The sequence below is a fragment of the Sciurus vulgaris genome (assembly GCF_902686455.1).
Source record: "Sciurus vulgaris genome assembly, chromosome: 1".
Taxonomy (NCBI): domain Eukaryota; kingdom Metazoa; phylum Chordata; class Mammalia; order Rodentia; family Sciuridae; genus Sciurus; species Sciurus vulgaris.
Window position 1 is genome coordinate 127855413 of NC_136461.1, and position 16621 is coordinate 127872033.

Here is a 16621-nt window from a genome sequence, read left to right on the forward strand (position 1 = left end):
CTACTATATAAAATAAGGCTTAATGAACACAACCTCTGAGATGCAGCAATGGTCAATCTGATAAATAAAGCAGCTACTAGTGACTAATGCACAGGTAGTATATCCAGTGTGGATATGCTGGACAAAGAGCTCGTTCACATTATGGATGGGACCATAATGACAGCATGAGATTTAATGATGCAACTCAGAAGAGTGTGCGATTAAAATATGGATATAGTTTATTAGCATAATTTTTCATTTAATATTTTCAAACTAAAGTTAAATGTGACTAACTCAAATGGCAAAAAGTGAAACCATGTGAAAACTAGAAAAGTCTTAAGAGATAATATCTATGAATCTTCCAGAAATTTGACCAGGAAATGGTTTCTTATGATATGAAAACAGGAATATGTGTGATAAATGTTTTGAAAATACATAAAATAAGGAACTAATAATGTTGGTGGTAAATGTTAAAAGTGAAAGACAAAACACAGAGTGAGAGAAAATACTTTCAAACCATTTGTCCCATAAGGGGCTTGTATTCAGAATACATAAAAAATTATGTCTCAATAAGGAAAGATAAATAACTGAATTAAAAAATGAGTGAAGCATTTGAAAAGATATCTTCCCAAAGATGGTATACATTCAAAAAATAAGCATATTTAAAGGTGTTCAAAATCACAGAGAATTAGAGAAATTCAAGTCAAACCACAATAAGATATACTTCATACTCCTCAGTATGGCTATAATCAAATAACATAAAATAGTTAGGTTTGGTGAAACTGTGAAGAAATTGGAATACTCATATACTACTCTTAGGAAGGTAAAATGCTGAAGCCATTTTCTGCTTTATATGGAGAAACAATTTTACAGTTCTTCAAAATGCTAACATCAAGTTCTCACATGAAAACATCAACTTATTTAACATTTGAAAATTAATTTATGATACCATTTCATACTAATAAGCTAAAGAAAAAATAGTCAAATTATTTGGTGCAGAAAACGTATTTAGTGAAATTCAACAGTCATTCATGATACACCACTCAACAATTTAAAAGTTGATGGCACCTTCAAAAAACATACTGCCGACATATTCAGTGATTAAGTGAATGCTTTTCCCAGAAGTGCTGAACTAAGTGTTCCAGTCTCACTATTTGTTGGGGGCTGTGCCATGTGGGCTGCTGGGCATGGCGCCTGGCGGCCAGCCAGAGGTTGCTTTGATCATATGGGCAGTGAGGACGTTAATTAACATAAGCACACTCAGGTACTTTAATCATTGGCCGTATTCAATTAAGTCCATGCACACAACATGTGCACAGGTGTTCCCCAGTGCTCCTGCTGGGGCCTGCTTGTTTTGACCTTTGCCATGATGGGGCAAGCTGGCTCCTCACCTGATCTCAACTGGAGTGGCCCCGCCCTCAGCCTCCTGGAGGGAATATAACCGGGCAGTAGGCAGAAGGTAAGCAGCAGCAGCTAGCAGAGAGAAGAGGAAGCAGTAAGAAGCAGCAGCTAGGAGAAGCAGCAGCAGAGAGAAGCAGGCAGCGGGAGAAGGCAGATCGTAGAGCAGAGAATTGAGAACACACCTCTAGGTCATAGATCTCAGATAGATAGCAACTAGTTCACATGATGCAGGACGCACCTTCAAGAAGAAGCAACAGAACTATAAGAAGAAATAGATCTCTGATAAGCATAGCAAGCCTCTCTTGCTCTAAAAACTTCCTGATAAGCAAAGTCTCTCTTTCTATAAGCAAAGCCTATCTTTCTCTCAAAGTTTCTCTTCCTCTAAGCAAAGTTTCTCTTCCTCTAAGCAAAGCATCTCTTCTTCTCACAGTCTCTCTTCCTCTATAAATTAGTTAATATAGGAAAAGTAGTTTATTTTCAGTCCACCTCCGATAAATATCCATGCAACTGTTGCCGTGGGCGGCGACAACTATTTTTATTCAACAATGTACTAGAAGGTAAACCATACATAGTGGAAAAATGAAATAAAATTATCCATATTCATTATTGTCATGATTGCCTAGAGAATCCTGATAAATCTGCTGGAAACTCCTTGATATATATGTGAGTTCAGCAAGGTTACAAGATACAAGATATACATGGAATTTCATTCCAATTTGCAAATACTAACAATAAATACAAGGAAACAAAAATTAGAGCATAATACCATTTAAAATCTCTCCAAAGATAAGAAAATTCTTTGATAAAAATTTAACAAAACATGTAAAGTTTCTGTATGTCAAAAACCACAAAAGGATGCTGAAATAAAAGCAAATAATATTTTTAAATAAATATGTTCATGAATTCAGAGATCCTTGAGTCATGGCAGACTCAACATAGTAAAGATGGAATTATCTTCCAAATTAATCTATATGTTTAATGTAAAAATCTGTCCATATTCATCAAGTATTCTAAAGAAATATTAAAGATATTATTATAAAATGTATGTATTATGGTCCTGGCCCCAGAATAATAAAAACAATCATGAATTTAAAATAAAAAAAAAAAGAGTGAAGGGGAAAGAATCACTCTACCCACAATTGAAGCTTAATATATGAAAACAGTAAACTAGCCAATGTGGTATTAATGGAAGGAGAGATTCACAAACCAATGGAACATAGTACAATAGAGAACCCAGTAATAAATACACAAAAATATGCTCACCTAACTTTAAAGTTTCAAAAGCCATATATAGGAATTAGGATAACCAGATTATAAAATGATATTTTAGTAATTGTACATCTGGAGGAAAAAGCAAACACTGATCTAAACTTCAGACTTCAGCAAAAATGAACTCAAAATGAATCATAGATTTAAACAGACAAACAAAAACATGTAAATCTATTAAACTTAAAAGAAAGAGGAATGTTTTTGGGATCTAGAATTGGGCTAGGAATTCCTAATTTTAAAATTTGATCCCTAAAAGGAAAAAGCAATGAGTTGGACCGTTCTCAAATTAAAAATATTTACCATGCAAAATAAATGTTTGAAAAGAAGTTACGTGCACCTGTTAAATAGCACTGGGGAGATTAAAGGTGGGATTTGCTTGAGCTCCTAAACTTGAGGTCAGCCTGGACAACACAGTGAAAGTCCACCTCAAAAAGAAGAGAGGCCTGAAAGGATAAACTATATGGTGGAAACTAATATTTGCAAAAAAAGTAATATGACAGCTAGAATATATGTTAAGAAATTTTAAGCTTAACATTAAACACAATTGTAAAATGGGTAAAAATATGAAAAGACACTTTATCAAAGGGAGTTTACAGACGATAGGCTAGAACATGTAAAGATCTTCAATGTAATTAGCCCTTAGAGGTATGCAAATTGATACTATGACATATCTCTACCTACCTTTCAGAAAGGCAAGGATAAAAACAGTGAAATATCAAATGCTGGTGGAGATGCAGAAGAAGGTAGATTATTCATACATTTCAATGTAATATTATATATTCATTGTTGCAAAATTATAAAGCTAAACTTTTAAATACAATCATAGAAACTAAAATTCACACACTTAGAAATTTATTCCAGAGAAATGAAAACTTATGGTACTACAAAAAGCTATACAAAAACGTACATAGTAGCTCTCTTTATTTGTAACACCTCCAAACTGGAAACAACCTAGATATCCTTCAGAGTGAAGGTGTGAAGCATAGTGCTCCAGATGGTGGAATCCTGGTTAGCAATAGGAAGCTCACAATGAGCCAAGTGGCAAAGGCCTGTCATCCCAGCTCATCCAGAGGCTGAGGCAGGAGGTTTACAAGTCTGAGGTCAGCCTGGGTATGTTAGCAAGACCCTGCCCCAAAATAAACATTTAAAAGGACTGGAATGAAACAAAGTAAGTAGGAGGGCATGTCTGGGTTCAATCCTCTGTACTGTAAGAAAGAAAAGAAAGGAAGCTCACGATGAAATGGATAAATCTCAAGAGTATTATGTTGAGTGAAAAGTCTGTCTCAAAAAGTCACATACTGCTTGTAACCTTTATATAACCTCCTTGAATTGACAAAATGATAGAAATGGAGAATATTAACACTTGTCAACTGTGAGCTAAGGGTAGTACGTAGGTGTAAGAGAGATGGGTGTGGTTAGGGAAGGGCAACAGGAAGCAACAGTGGACCTCCTTTGTATCTTTAACATGAATGTACACATGAGATAATGTTGTTTATTACTAAACATGTAGCCCACAGATGCGGAGAGTAGAATTGGTGCAGTAATAGTCAAGGAAATTTGAACAAAATTGGTGGATTTTATTAATATCAAAATTCCAATCATGATATTATACTACTTTTCAAGGTCTTACCATTAGGGGAAATTGTAGAGTACACAGGGAGAATTACACTTGAATATCTCCATGGTGATATTAAAACATGAAACTGATCATTTTTATGACACAACCTTATACTATAAGTATGTAATATGTATGTAAAAATGTTTAATTCTTGACCATGTGTAACAACATGCATACAGCAAAACATAATTGCAAAGAGGAAAAAAGAAAAAAAAGCACAGCTTTTGCTTCAAGGATTCTCTTAATGTAGTGAGAAAATAAGATCTGCAAATGCTTCTAGTACAAGGCTGTAAGTGTTCAATTATAAGGACATATACATATTTATTATATAAACTTAGGAGAGAGAAAAATGTTTTTTAGAAAAGTTGATGAAACACATGTCTTTTGTGGGAATCTTTAAGGACTTTTTAAAATATGTATATAAAGTAGTAGTACTGATAAATTCAGGGTGACACAAACAGGATGAACAAGAATATCAAAGTAGAAAACTTGAGATGGCAAAATACAATCAACACACTTCTTAAATGAGATCAATATGTGATGTGTTGTCAAACATGAGTAAAAGTCATATTTAGAAGGTTTGAAGTGCTAAACCATCTCTCTGGTAGAACGTTTACCTACCAAGCACAAGAATAACCACAAAGAAAAATAAGTCTCTGAATGCCAGGTTAAGAATTTTATATTTTCCCTATAGGTTGTAAAAAGTTATTAAACATGCTTTAATGGGGCCACACAGAAACTAAATATTCAAATTAATGAAAATGTCCATGTTGAACTCTTTTAGTTCTATTCTAGATTTTTAAAAAAGAGGAAGACAGGGAAAGAGAAAGCTACAATGGGGGCAGATTTCTAACTAGAGCAAATAATTACAAATAATTCATCATTCATGATGAATCTTCCAAAAGTTTATGAATTAAAAAAAAAAAAAAAAAAACCACAAAGCACAGTGTTCTGTGATGAAAGTTGTAATGCCAGGAACTCAGGTGACTGAGGCAGAAGGATTATAAATTTGAATCCTGACTGGGCAATTTAGGAAGATTCTTACCACCCTGTCTCAAGATGAAAAGGATTGGGGATGTAACTCAGTGGCACCTCTGGGTTCAATCCCCAGGACAAAATTAATAAATAATTGTATAAATAATAAAAGCCTGTCCTGATTGGGGTGTAGAGAGGTGTTCCATAATTAGACTGTCAATATTCCAGGACAGAGGAGTAGAGATCTGTGTGATCTCTGAAAGAACTGGGTTGAAGAGAAGGTTTCGAGAACTCTTTCATTTTGCATGCTCAACTGTAGAAGGAAGGAACCATACTTTTCTGTCCAGGGCTCTACCCTCAGTATTTTGCATGACATTTTGAACATGACAGAAAGATATATATTTTGAATGAGTTATGAATACATGCATATATGAGACAGAATCAATAGACTTAGCAAATGTTGAGTTGGGGTGCTAAGGAGAAAGAGAAGACCTAAAACAGAACTGTTCAATCCCTGGTGTCTGGTGAGGGAGGAATTGCATAAAAGAATCAGGGCAGTCATAGCCATGTCGGGTGAGTTATGAGCCAATCACTGCTCAGCTGTTTGTGGTGCCTTTGGGTGTATTTAGAATATGATGAAAGTTACTCTAAATATGCTCTTGCTGCCTCTGTTATTGCCATTTAGAAACACTCAGTCAGAGTCAGAGAAATAGATGAACCTGGTAATTTTTTCTGAGGGAGAACATGAGATACTATGTACCAAATTCAAATCAACAACCAGTGCTTTGAGGTTGGATGATTAAATGGAATAACAACATCCCTGGCAAACATGATTAAGAAAAAAGATTATAGAAGCGTCTGAGAAATGGAAAGTATTATTAAAAATATGTCAGCTTTTGGTATTTCATCCCTAACCCTTTCTGAAGATCCATTATTATGCCAACAAACACTGTAAGAATAATGATAGTGACATTTACTGAAGAACTACACACAGTATAACGTTCCATTTTAATATTCTATATTTCTCATGTTTATCCAGAACTCAGAAAGGTCTTATGTTTATATTTAAATTCAAGTGGTTTTTCTCCTATTTCTTTGTGAAATCATGAAAGAATATTTTCTTTTGGCATCTGCATAAAATCGGTGGTTTATAAGACTTTTTGATAATAAATTGGCAATAACAATCTTAATCAGGCTAGATTTTTGAGCTGTTTTTATTGCGGATCAGGTTCACAAGGATTGCTATAACTGCATAGATGTCTTAAAACAATTTGTTTTCTAAGAAATAAGCAGACTTAAATATAAGACACAGTTCAGTCTTCTTTCATCAGGATTATTCCACTGGAGTATCTTGGGGGTTAGCCAATATATTTACATGATGGGTTACTTCCTAAACATTTTGACTCCTGGAATTCTGTGAATAAGATTCCTTGGGGGAACTTTCTGTGTTTAAGTTAATATATAAGATATACATGCTTAGTGTCTGTATGTTTGTGTTCCACCAACATTTGTTTTGATATCCTAACCCCAAAGATTAAGGTATAAGGAGATGGGCCCTTTGAGGGAGGTGATTAGCTCATGGTGACAGAGTCATCATGAGCAGGATGAGTTCCCTCATAAAAGAGACCACAGGGAGCTCTCTTGCTTCTTCCACCAGGTGAAGATACAACTAGAGGCACCATCCATGAACCAGAAAGCAAACTTCACAAGACACAGAATCTGCTGGGACCTTGAACTTCAACTTCTAGCATCCAGGACTGTGAGATATGTTTGTCTTGTTTATAAGATATGCACTCTAAAGTCTACTATTTTGTTATAGTAGTGCAAACAAACAGATAATTATAATACCATAATTGCAAACTAGTGAGGCTTTCCTAAATGTTCATTTGACAAGATGTATTTTATATCTCCAAATTCTCCCTTCTATGTGTTGCCGATGAGCACAAGAGCTATTATTGCGGGAGATTTGAAGAGTAGGAGAGAAGTAACTCAGACACATATTTGCTTTTGAGCCTGCAACTGCCCATGTCTCTCTGAACTCTTACCAACTTCTTTGATTCCCAGGTCAAGTGAATATATTTAGATCAATAGCAAAACAACAGCAACAAAAAAAAAAACCAAAACAACAACAACAAAAAAACCCATAAAACAAAAAGGCTCTGTAAGACTCCATACCATCTGCTTCAAATATAACAAGAATTGATACTGGTATCAGTTCTTCTTATGGATTGCAAATCTTTGATCTCCCTTGCTTTTTGCCACATCACCCCCCACCCCAACTGCCTGACCTATGCAGATTAAGCTCCAGTATCAGATGCAATGACAAAAGCCTTGAATATTGATGGGTCCAGAGATTATATTTACTATTTGTCATTTATATCACATAACTAATAATTCTATGTATTTAAATGTTAGGGTTATTTGAATTTTCCCATACTGTAAAATAAGACATTATTATCTCAAATTCCTCTTAGAATGAAGAATTTGAATCAATATTGAAGGTAGTGTGATAAAGATAAGAATGGTTTTGGGTCATTTAAAAAGAATAATACTTAGGTGGTCATATTATAAGGATTTCTAGGGAAATAAGCTTTCAGAATACAATTGTATAGTTTCATACTGAGAGAAAGATGCAAATACTGAATTTAACATAGTGAAAATGGTTTCTGAATTGTACAAGTTCTAGTAGAAGTTTTACAAAACACCAGATCATATCTTAATTTACAGATTGCATATACAGAGTTAGGAAATAAGTTATATTAATGCCCCAATTAAATATAAAAAAACTTCTTCCCTCTTGAACTAATTCTTAGAGAAGACAGAAAACAAATAATAAAAATAATAAAATTGTGTATACTATGTCAAATAATGTTTAGTTTTATACTTAAAATTAGAAGTTGATTGGCACTGTGGGGATTGGAAGGGTTGGAAGTACAGAATGGAGCATGTACACGGTATAATTTCACACAAATGGTTTAGCATAGGCATCTTAGGATTTAAAGGGAGTGATAAGAAAATAAATAATGCTTGTGTTAGTCAGTTTTTTATTGCTGTGGTTAAAATACCTGACAAGAACAACATAGAAGAGAAAAAGTTCATTTCAGATCACAATTTCACAATTTCAAAGGTTCAATTTGTGATCAGTTAGCTCCATTGCTTGGGAACCAAGATGAGGTAGATAGTCATGAGAGAAAGGCATAGTAGAAAAAAATTGCTCAGTTCAGGTAGCCAGGAGGCATAAAGGGAATACAGAGCAAGGGACAAATTATTGGTCCCAAAGACATATCTCCAGTGACCTAATTCCTCCTGCCATACCTCACATGTTATCACCCAGTTAGTCCATAGAAATTATTAATCTGTCAAATGCATTAATCCACTGATTAGGTTACAGTTCTTGAAATATAACCATGGCACCTCTGAACATTCCTACATTAACATGTGAGTGTGTGAGAGACCACATATCCAAAGCATAACAACACTGATGAAGCATATCTTCTATTCCAGGTACAGCCATTCCAAGGCCCTAAAATGTATTCATGACTATAACATTTGAATCATGCAAGGAAGCCAGTATGCTTGGGAACCAGAAAGGAAGAATGAGAGAGGAATTCAGAGATTCAATGGGGAAGGTTCTGAAAAGGCACAAGGATCTGGAGATCATCTTAGGGATGTGGGCATCTTCTCACTGACCTTTGGATTTTATTAGAATGGGTTGGAAGCCATTGCTGGGTTTCAATGGAACACTGAAATGTTCAGACAAAAACATTTTCAGAAGTTCATTCTGGTTGCTACACGAGGAACTGATTTTAGTCGGGCAAAGCCTACTCATAAAAAGAACCAAATGAGCATGGTGATAACTCCTAACCATCAGTGTAGCAGAGGAGGTGGTGGGAAGAAGCAATTAATCTATAGATGTATTTTAAAAGTAGAAATAGTATTTCAAAAAAAAAAAAGTAGAAATAGTAGCATTTCTTGACAGATTAGATGTGAAGTTGATTGAGAAGTTGTGAATAATTCAGAGCATTAGCCTTGAGAATCAGAAGGATAAAGTTGCTGTCTCCCAACATAAGGAGTGAACTCAAGTGCTTATTTTGATAGGTTCAAATAGAAATCCTATTAGATATTCTAATTACATTCCAATAACAGTAGGATAGAATATTAAAGGTTATTAATAAGTTGTAAAATTCTGCATATATAGCTCCTTCTTAGAAAATGAGAATACATAGAGACTCTGAGAACTCCTTGATATATATATTCCTTAAGCAGGAAAGTCTTTAATTTTTTGAGTAAATAGTTCTTAAAATATGCAAGTAACAGTGGTTAGTAATTCATTAAATCTTTGTTCCATGGAACAATATAGTAACTGTTGGTAACTGACATGATAAGCCAAGTAAAAACAGGAATATCTAGATTTACAAATCAGTGGTGAGGCATCGTATATTTGAAAGTGCAATTTGAGGAATTCAGAAGCCCTAACATATCAGGTGTTTTAGTTGATTAAACATAATTCTTCAAGAACATATTTATTACAAGTGGGAAGGTATCTCTATGCATTATAGTAATGCTTTCTTAGTACACATCTATCTCATGGGATCAGACTTCTTAGTATCTTTCTATCATTCTCTCTCTCTACTCTCCTCCTAAACAAAAATTTATCCAGGAAATTTTCTTTCATTCATAAATCAACATTGATAGGAAAAGACTCTGTGGTTGGGAGGTTAGGTTCCAGTGGGAAGAGATGGATAATAAACACAGAAGGTGGAAGTAAAATAGACTATGATGCTTGTTGTAAAATAATATAGTAGGCAATGGAGCTGGGGTATATGGTGTTTTAAGAATGGCTATTTTCTCATATAATATGCACATAATGTTCTTCCATGTCTTTTTAAAACTCGATGGCTCATTGCATTGTATCATTGAACAATACTCCATTATATGAATATACCACAATTTATATGAAAGACATTTTGGATGTTTCCAGTTTGTGGTGATTATGAATGAAGCTGCAATAAACATTGCTATACATGTTTTGTATATACATATGTTTTAAAATTTATTGGGCAAAAGGTATCACAATGGCAAGATCATATGTTAATTTTTTATTAGTAAGTAACGGTCAAATTGTCTTCCAAAGTGACTATACCATGATGCATTCCCACCAGCAATGTAATAGAATCTCATTGGACTTTTAATTTACATTCCCCCATTTCTTCATCCTTTATTCTAGTCCACTAATCTATCTCTCTTGTTCTTATATAATAGCAAAGCTTTACAGTAAGTCATGAATTAAGGTAGTGTGTTCTGCCCAACTTCATTGTTTTCCAATATCACTTTGACTAATCTGTCTTTTGTATTCCTGTATACCAGAATTCATGTGTCAATAGCTACACATTCTTTGACTTTTTTAAAATTTTGATTTATTCAATGTTCAGATCAGGTTTGAGTATTTAAATCCATGAAAATGGAGTATCTTTCAATTTAGTTAGAATTTAAAAGTTTTGAGTATTTAAATCCATGAACATGGAAAATCTCTCCCTTTATTTAGATATTTTGATTCTTTTCCTTAAAATTTTATAGCTATCTACACAGAGACTGCACTCTTACTTTTTTAGAGTTTACTTCATCATTTCAGTGTTTGGTTGGTACTGTGTTTTAATTTTTCAGATTCCCTATTGTTCACCATTGGTACTTAGGAATGCAATTTCAATTGTGTTCATCAACCTTGTATCCCAAAACCTTCTTATAATTAATTATTAGAAGTTTTCTGTGGTTTTTAAATTTTTTTTCCAGATAAGTTCATGTTGTTTGTAAAGAAAATAATCAATTTTTACATTTTTTACCTATCTATGTATATCTAATTTCCAATTCTTGCCTTCTTGCATTAGATTAGATTTTCAGTATAAACAAGAATAGGAGTAGAGAAAGAAAGCATTCTTGCTTTTATCCATTTTAGGAGAAAAGTTTTTCAGGTCCCACCATTAAGTGTGTTAACAGCAGGTAACATTTTTTTTTAATGTTCTTTAGAAAGATGAGGAAATTCCTGCTCTAATTTGCTGACAGATTTCTCATAAATGGGTACTTATTTTGTCAGTAACATTTCTGCATATATTGATATATGATTTTTATCTTAAATATATTGATGTCAAGGATTGTGTGACTGATTTTCCAACTTTGAACCAGCACTGCATATGTAGAATAAATCCCACTTGATTGCACTGTGTAATTTTTTTGATTTATTGTTGATTTGATTTTCTAATATTTTTTGAGGATTTTTAATCTATTTTCCTAAAAGATATTAGGTTGTGGTTTTCCCTTCTTTTAATTCTTTATCTATTGTTGATATTATTGATACTAGTATTCTAGAATTCATTATCCTTCAGCTTTTGGAAGGGATTATAAAGAATTAGTGAGATTTCTTTCTAAAACATTAGTGAAGTATAATTCTAATCCCATTTGATCCTAGGACTGTTTTATTTTTGAAGGTTATTACTTATTTGTTCTTTTTCTTAAGTAGATATATGTTTTACTCACATCATCTAATTTTCTTGTATGAGTTTTTGTAGTTTTTGTCTTTAGTAATTGGTCCTTTTAAATTAACTTATGAAATTTGTGAACATAGAATTTTTCATAGGATTTTTTGTTATCCTTTTAACACCATGGGATCAGTAGTGGTGACCCTTTTTTTTTCCTGATGTTAGTTTTTGTTGTGTTTCTCTGTTTAGTTTTTGTTCTATTTTATTCTCTTTTATTTTACTTTTTTCACAAATGTACATTTTGAAATTTTAATGACTTTTTTTTCTTCTTTCTGTTTTTGGTACCAGGGATTGACCTAGAGGCACTCGATCACTGAGCCACATCCCTGGCCCTATTTTGTATTTTATTTAAAGACAAGTTTTTGCTGAGTTGCTTAGTGTCTTGTTTTGCTGAGGCTGACTTTGAACTTGCGATCCTCCTGCCTCAGCCTCCTGAGCCACTGGGATTACAGTCATAGACCACTGCCCTCAGCTAATGATGTTTTTTTTTAAAGCCCCCATTTTTTTGGTTTTGATTTTCTCTACTGATTTCCTATTTACAATTCCACTGATTTTTGCTCTGATTATTTATGTTTTATTTTATTCAGCCTGCACAATGTTCATTGGCTTCTTTTTCTAGTTTCCTAAAATAGGATGTGAGATTATTGATTTTAGATCTTTCTTCTTTTATGACGTTTTCTATGTTACAAATTTTGATATGAACAATGATTTTGCTCTATCTAATAAATTCTAGTCACTTGAATCTTCAACTTCATTTAGTTGAGAATGTGTTTAAGTTTCCCTTGAGGCTTATTTTTTGACTCATATTGTTTAGAAGTATGTCATTGAATCTCAATTATTTTAGAATTATAGGCTATCTTTCTCTTTTTCATTGCAATTTTGATTTTATTGAGTATACATTATATGATTCCTATCCTTCAAAAATTTTTAAATTGTGTTCTGTGACTCAGAATGTGGTCTATTAGGAAGAATGTTCCATGTGAGCTTAAGAATATGTGTTCAATCTATAGATAGAGAAGTCTAAATGCTATTAGATCTATTTGATTTAGGGCTGTTCAGTTCATCTTCTTGTGATTTTTCTGCTTATCAGGCCTCTTTGTGACAGAGATGTTGAAGTTTTCAAATGTTGTCATAGATTTATCTATATTTCCTTGTGATTCTATCAGTTTTTGGCCTTACCTATTTTAATGCTCTCTTGTTATGTGCATATACATCAAAGTTTGCTATGCCTTTTTGGAAAAAATCAAGTACTTTATCATTGTGTAGTTCTCATCTTTATCACTGAGGATATTTCTAGTCCAAAGTCAACTTTATATGAAATTATTATAGTTGCTTCCACTTTGTTTTGATTAATGTTATCAAAGTATATTTTTCCATCCTTTTAATATTTCTATGTTTCATATTTATAGTGGATTTTTTGTGGACAACATATAATGTCTCTACTTTAATAATACTTGTCTTTTAATATGTATTTAGTCCACTGATGTCTAAAAATTACTTAACATAATACTTTTCCTATTTGTTTATACTTTATTCATTATTTTTCAAATCTTCTTTTGTATTTCTGACTTCTCTGCTTTTAAGTTTTAGCCCATTTTATTTCTCCTCCTCTCCTAGGATGTTAACTAAGATCTTAAAAATAAATTTAGTGGTTGTCCCAGATCGATAAACATTGACAAGTAATCTAAGTCCACTTTAAACTAACACTTTTACTGCAGGCACCTTATACCCCACCTAGACATATTCACAGTTCTCTAGTCCTTCATTAGGATATCACTTTCTGTCATTTCACTTATGACCATGCCATAACCATCTAATACATTGTGCTATTATTACTTTGCACAAAAGGTTATCTATTACATTGATTAGGAGCATGAAAAATGATATACTTTATCTTATTTTTTTATCTCTCTGATGTTATTATTTTATATAGATCAAAGTTTTAATTAAAATATCATCCCTGTCTCTGGAGGATTTCTTTTAGTATTTCTTGCAGGCAAAGTCTAGAGACAAATTCCCCCAGTTATATTCATCTCTATCAGAAAATCCTTATTCCTTCTTAACTTTTGAAGGACAGTTTCACTGATGTGTCCTGTGTTACTATTGTTTTTTAAAACTCTTTAACAATTTCACTCCATCTATCTTTTTCTTCATTGTGTATGTCCAATATAATTCATATGCTCATTTCTCTTTCAGTGAGGTCTCTTTTTCCCCCATTTCATTTAAAAGATTATCTGTTATTGATTTTCTGCACTTTGAATATGATACGATAGATGTGGACTCTATCTTGCTTTGTGCTTATTGCATTTGTGATTTGGTATTTGCAACTTAAAAATTCTCAAACTTTATTATTTCAAATAATTTTCTGCTCTGTCCTCTATTTTCCTTCTCATATTTAAATTGTACACATGACACCAGTTTTACTGGTTCTGCAATTTTTAGATCTTTCAGTGTGGATTTTTTATTTGTTATTTTGTTTTTTCATGCTTTTTCTCTGTATTCAATGTTGTATCTACAACTGTCTGATTTTTATTTTCTTTTGTTCTGAGTCGTGTTTGACCTTCTGAGATCATTAAGGACATTCCGCCTTGCAGGTACAGTGCTACCTTCTATTCTTGCTCAGATTTGATTTGATAGTTTTCATTCATCTCTCTGTTTACATTACTTACTCATTCTTTCATGCTAAATATTTATTAGTGTCCTTAACATATTATTCACAGTATTTTTTAAAATTATTTTTTAATTTTTAAAATTTTTTACAGGCTGCATTTTGATTCATTGTACACCAATGGGGTACATAATTTCATTTATATGGTTGTACATGATGTAGATTCATACCATTTCTGTAATCATACTTGTACATAGGGTAATAATGTCTGTCTCATTCCATGATTTTTCATACCCTGCCTCCCTCTCATTTCCTTCTAAATAATCTAAAGTTCCTCCATTCTTCTCTCACTCCCCATCCTCCCACCCCCATTATATATCATCATCTACTTATCACAGAAAATATTTAGCCTTTGGTTTGTGGGGATTGGCTTTTTTCGCTTAGTATGATATTCTCCAACTCCATTCATTTCCCTGCAAATGCCATAATATTATTCTTCTTTATGGCTGAATAATATTCCATTGTGTATATATACCATAGTTTCTTTTTTTTTTAATTGTAAACAAATGGGATACATGTTGTTTCTCTATTTGTACATGGAGTCAAGGCATACCATTTGTGTAATCATAAATTTATATAGGGTAATGTTATTTGATTCATTCTGTTATTTTTTCCCCTTTCCCCCATCCCTCCCACCCCTATTTTCCCTCTATACAGTCCTTCCTTCCTCCATTCTTACCACCCTCCTTAACCCTAACCCTAAATCTAACCCCTCCCACCCCCCATTGTATGTCATCATCTGCTTATCAGCGAATTCATTCGTCCTTTAGTTTTTTGAGATTGGCTTATCTCACTTAGCATGATATTCTCCAATTTCATCCATTTGCCTGCAAATGCCATAATTTTATCATTCTTTATGGCAGAGTAATATTCCATTGTATATATATACCACAGTTCCTTTATCCATTCATCAGTTGAAGGACATCTAGGTTGGTTCCACAATCTGGCTATGGTGAATTGAGCAGCAATGAACATTGATGTGGCTGTATCTCTGTAGTATGCTGATTTTAAGTCCTTTGGGTATAGGCCAAGGAGTGGGATAGCTGGGTCAAATGGTGGTCCCATTCCAAGCTTTCTGAGGAATCTCCATACTGCTTTCCAGAGTGGCTGTACTAATTTGCAACCCCACCAGCAATGTATGAGTGTACCTTTTTCCCCATATCCTCACCAACACCTATTGTTGCTTGTGTTCTTGATAATCATCCTTCTAATTGGGGTGAAATGGAATCTTAGGGGGCTGGGGAGATAGCTCAGTGGATCCCTAGCAACCCCCCCCCCAAAAAAAAAAAAAAAGAAAAGGAGACTTCTATACCACAGTTTCTTTATTCCTCTGTTGAAGGGCATCTAGGTTGGTTCCACAATCTAGCTATTGTGAATTGAGCTACTATAAACATTGACGTGGCTGCATTACTGTAGTATGTTGATTTTAAGTTCTTTGGGTATAAACCGAGGAGGTGGATCCATTCCAACTTTTCTGAGGATTCTCCACACTGCTTTCCAGAGTGGCTGCACAAATTTGCAACTCCACCAGCAATGCATGAGTGTATCTTTTTCCCCACATCCACGCCAACATCTATTATTGTTTGTGTTCTACAGAGCAATAGTAACAAAAACAGCATGGTATTGGCACCAAAATAGACAGATAGGCCAATGGTACAGAATAGAAGACACAGAGACGAACCCACATAAATACAGTCACCTCATACTAGACAAAGAGCCAAAAAACTACAGTGGAGAAAAGATAGCCTCTTCTACAAATGGTGCTGGGAAAACTGGAAATAAATATGCAGTAAAATGAAATTAAACCTCTATCTCTCACGCTGCACAAAACTCAACTCAAAATGGATCAAGAACTTAGGAATTAGACCAGAGACCCTGCATGAAATAGAAGACTTAACAAGACTCCCAAAGCACAAGAAAGCAAAGCAAGAATCAATAAATGGGATGGATTCAAACTAGAAAGCTTTTTCTCAGCAAAGGATACAATCAATAATGTGAAAAGAGAGCCTAAAGAGTGGGAGAAAATCTTTTCCACACTCACTTCAGATACAGCACTTATCTCTAAAATTTATAAAGAACTAACAAAATTTTATACCAAAAATATAAATAACCCAATCAATAAATGGCCAAGGAACTGGACAGATACTTTACAAAAGAAGACACACAGGGTATTAATAA

General features: G+C 33.6%; 1 protein-coding gene across 6 annotated transcripts in view; it reads left to right on the forward strand.

Annotated features, from left to right (window-relative positions):
- SNTG1 (syntrophin gamma 1) overlaps positions 1–16621 on the forward strand; it is a gene marked incomplete at its 3' end in the record, with an annotated part of 879325 nt that overhangs the window by 356958 nt on the left and 505746 nt on the right. The window contains exon 3 of one of the 6 annotated variants that reach the window (XM_079136675.1): positions 6900–7001. The exons of 4 other annotated variants lie outside the window; for them this stretch is intronic. Of the gene's footprint in view, positions 1–6854; positions 7002–16621 lie in introns of those variants that run through there. One more of the 6 variants, XM_079136676.1, reaches the window with a different exon arrangement.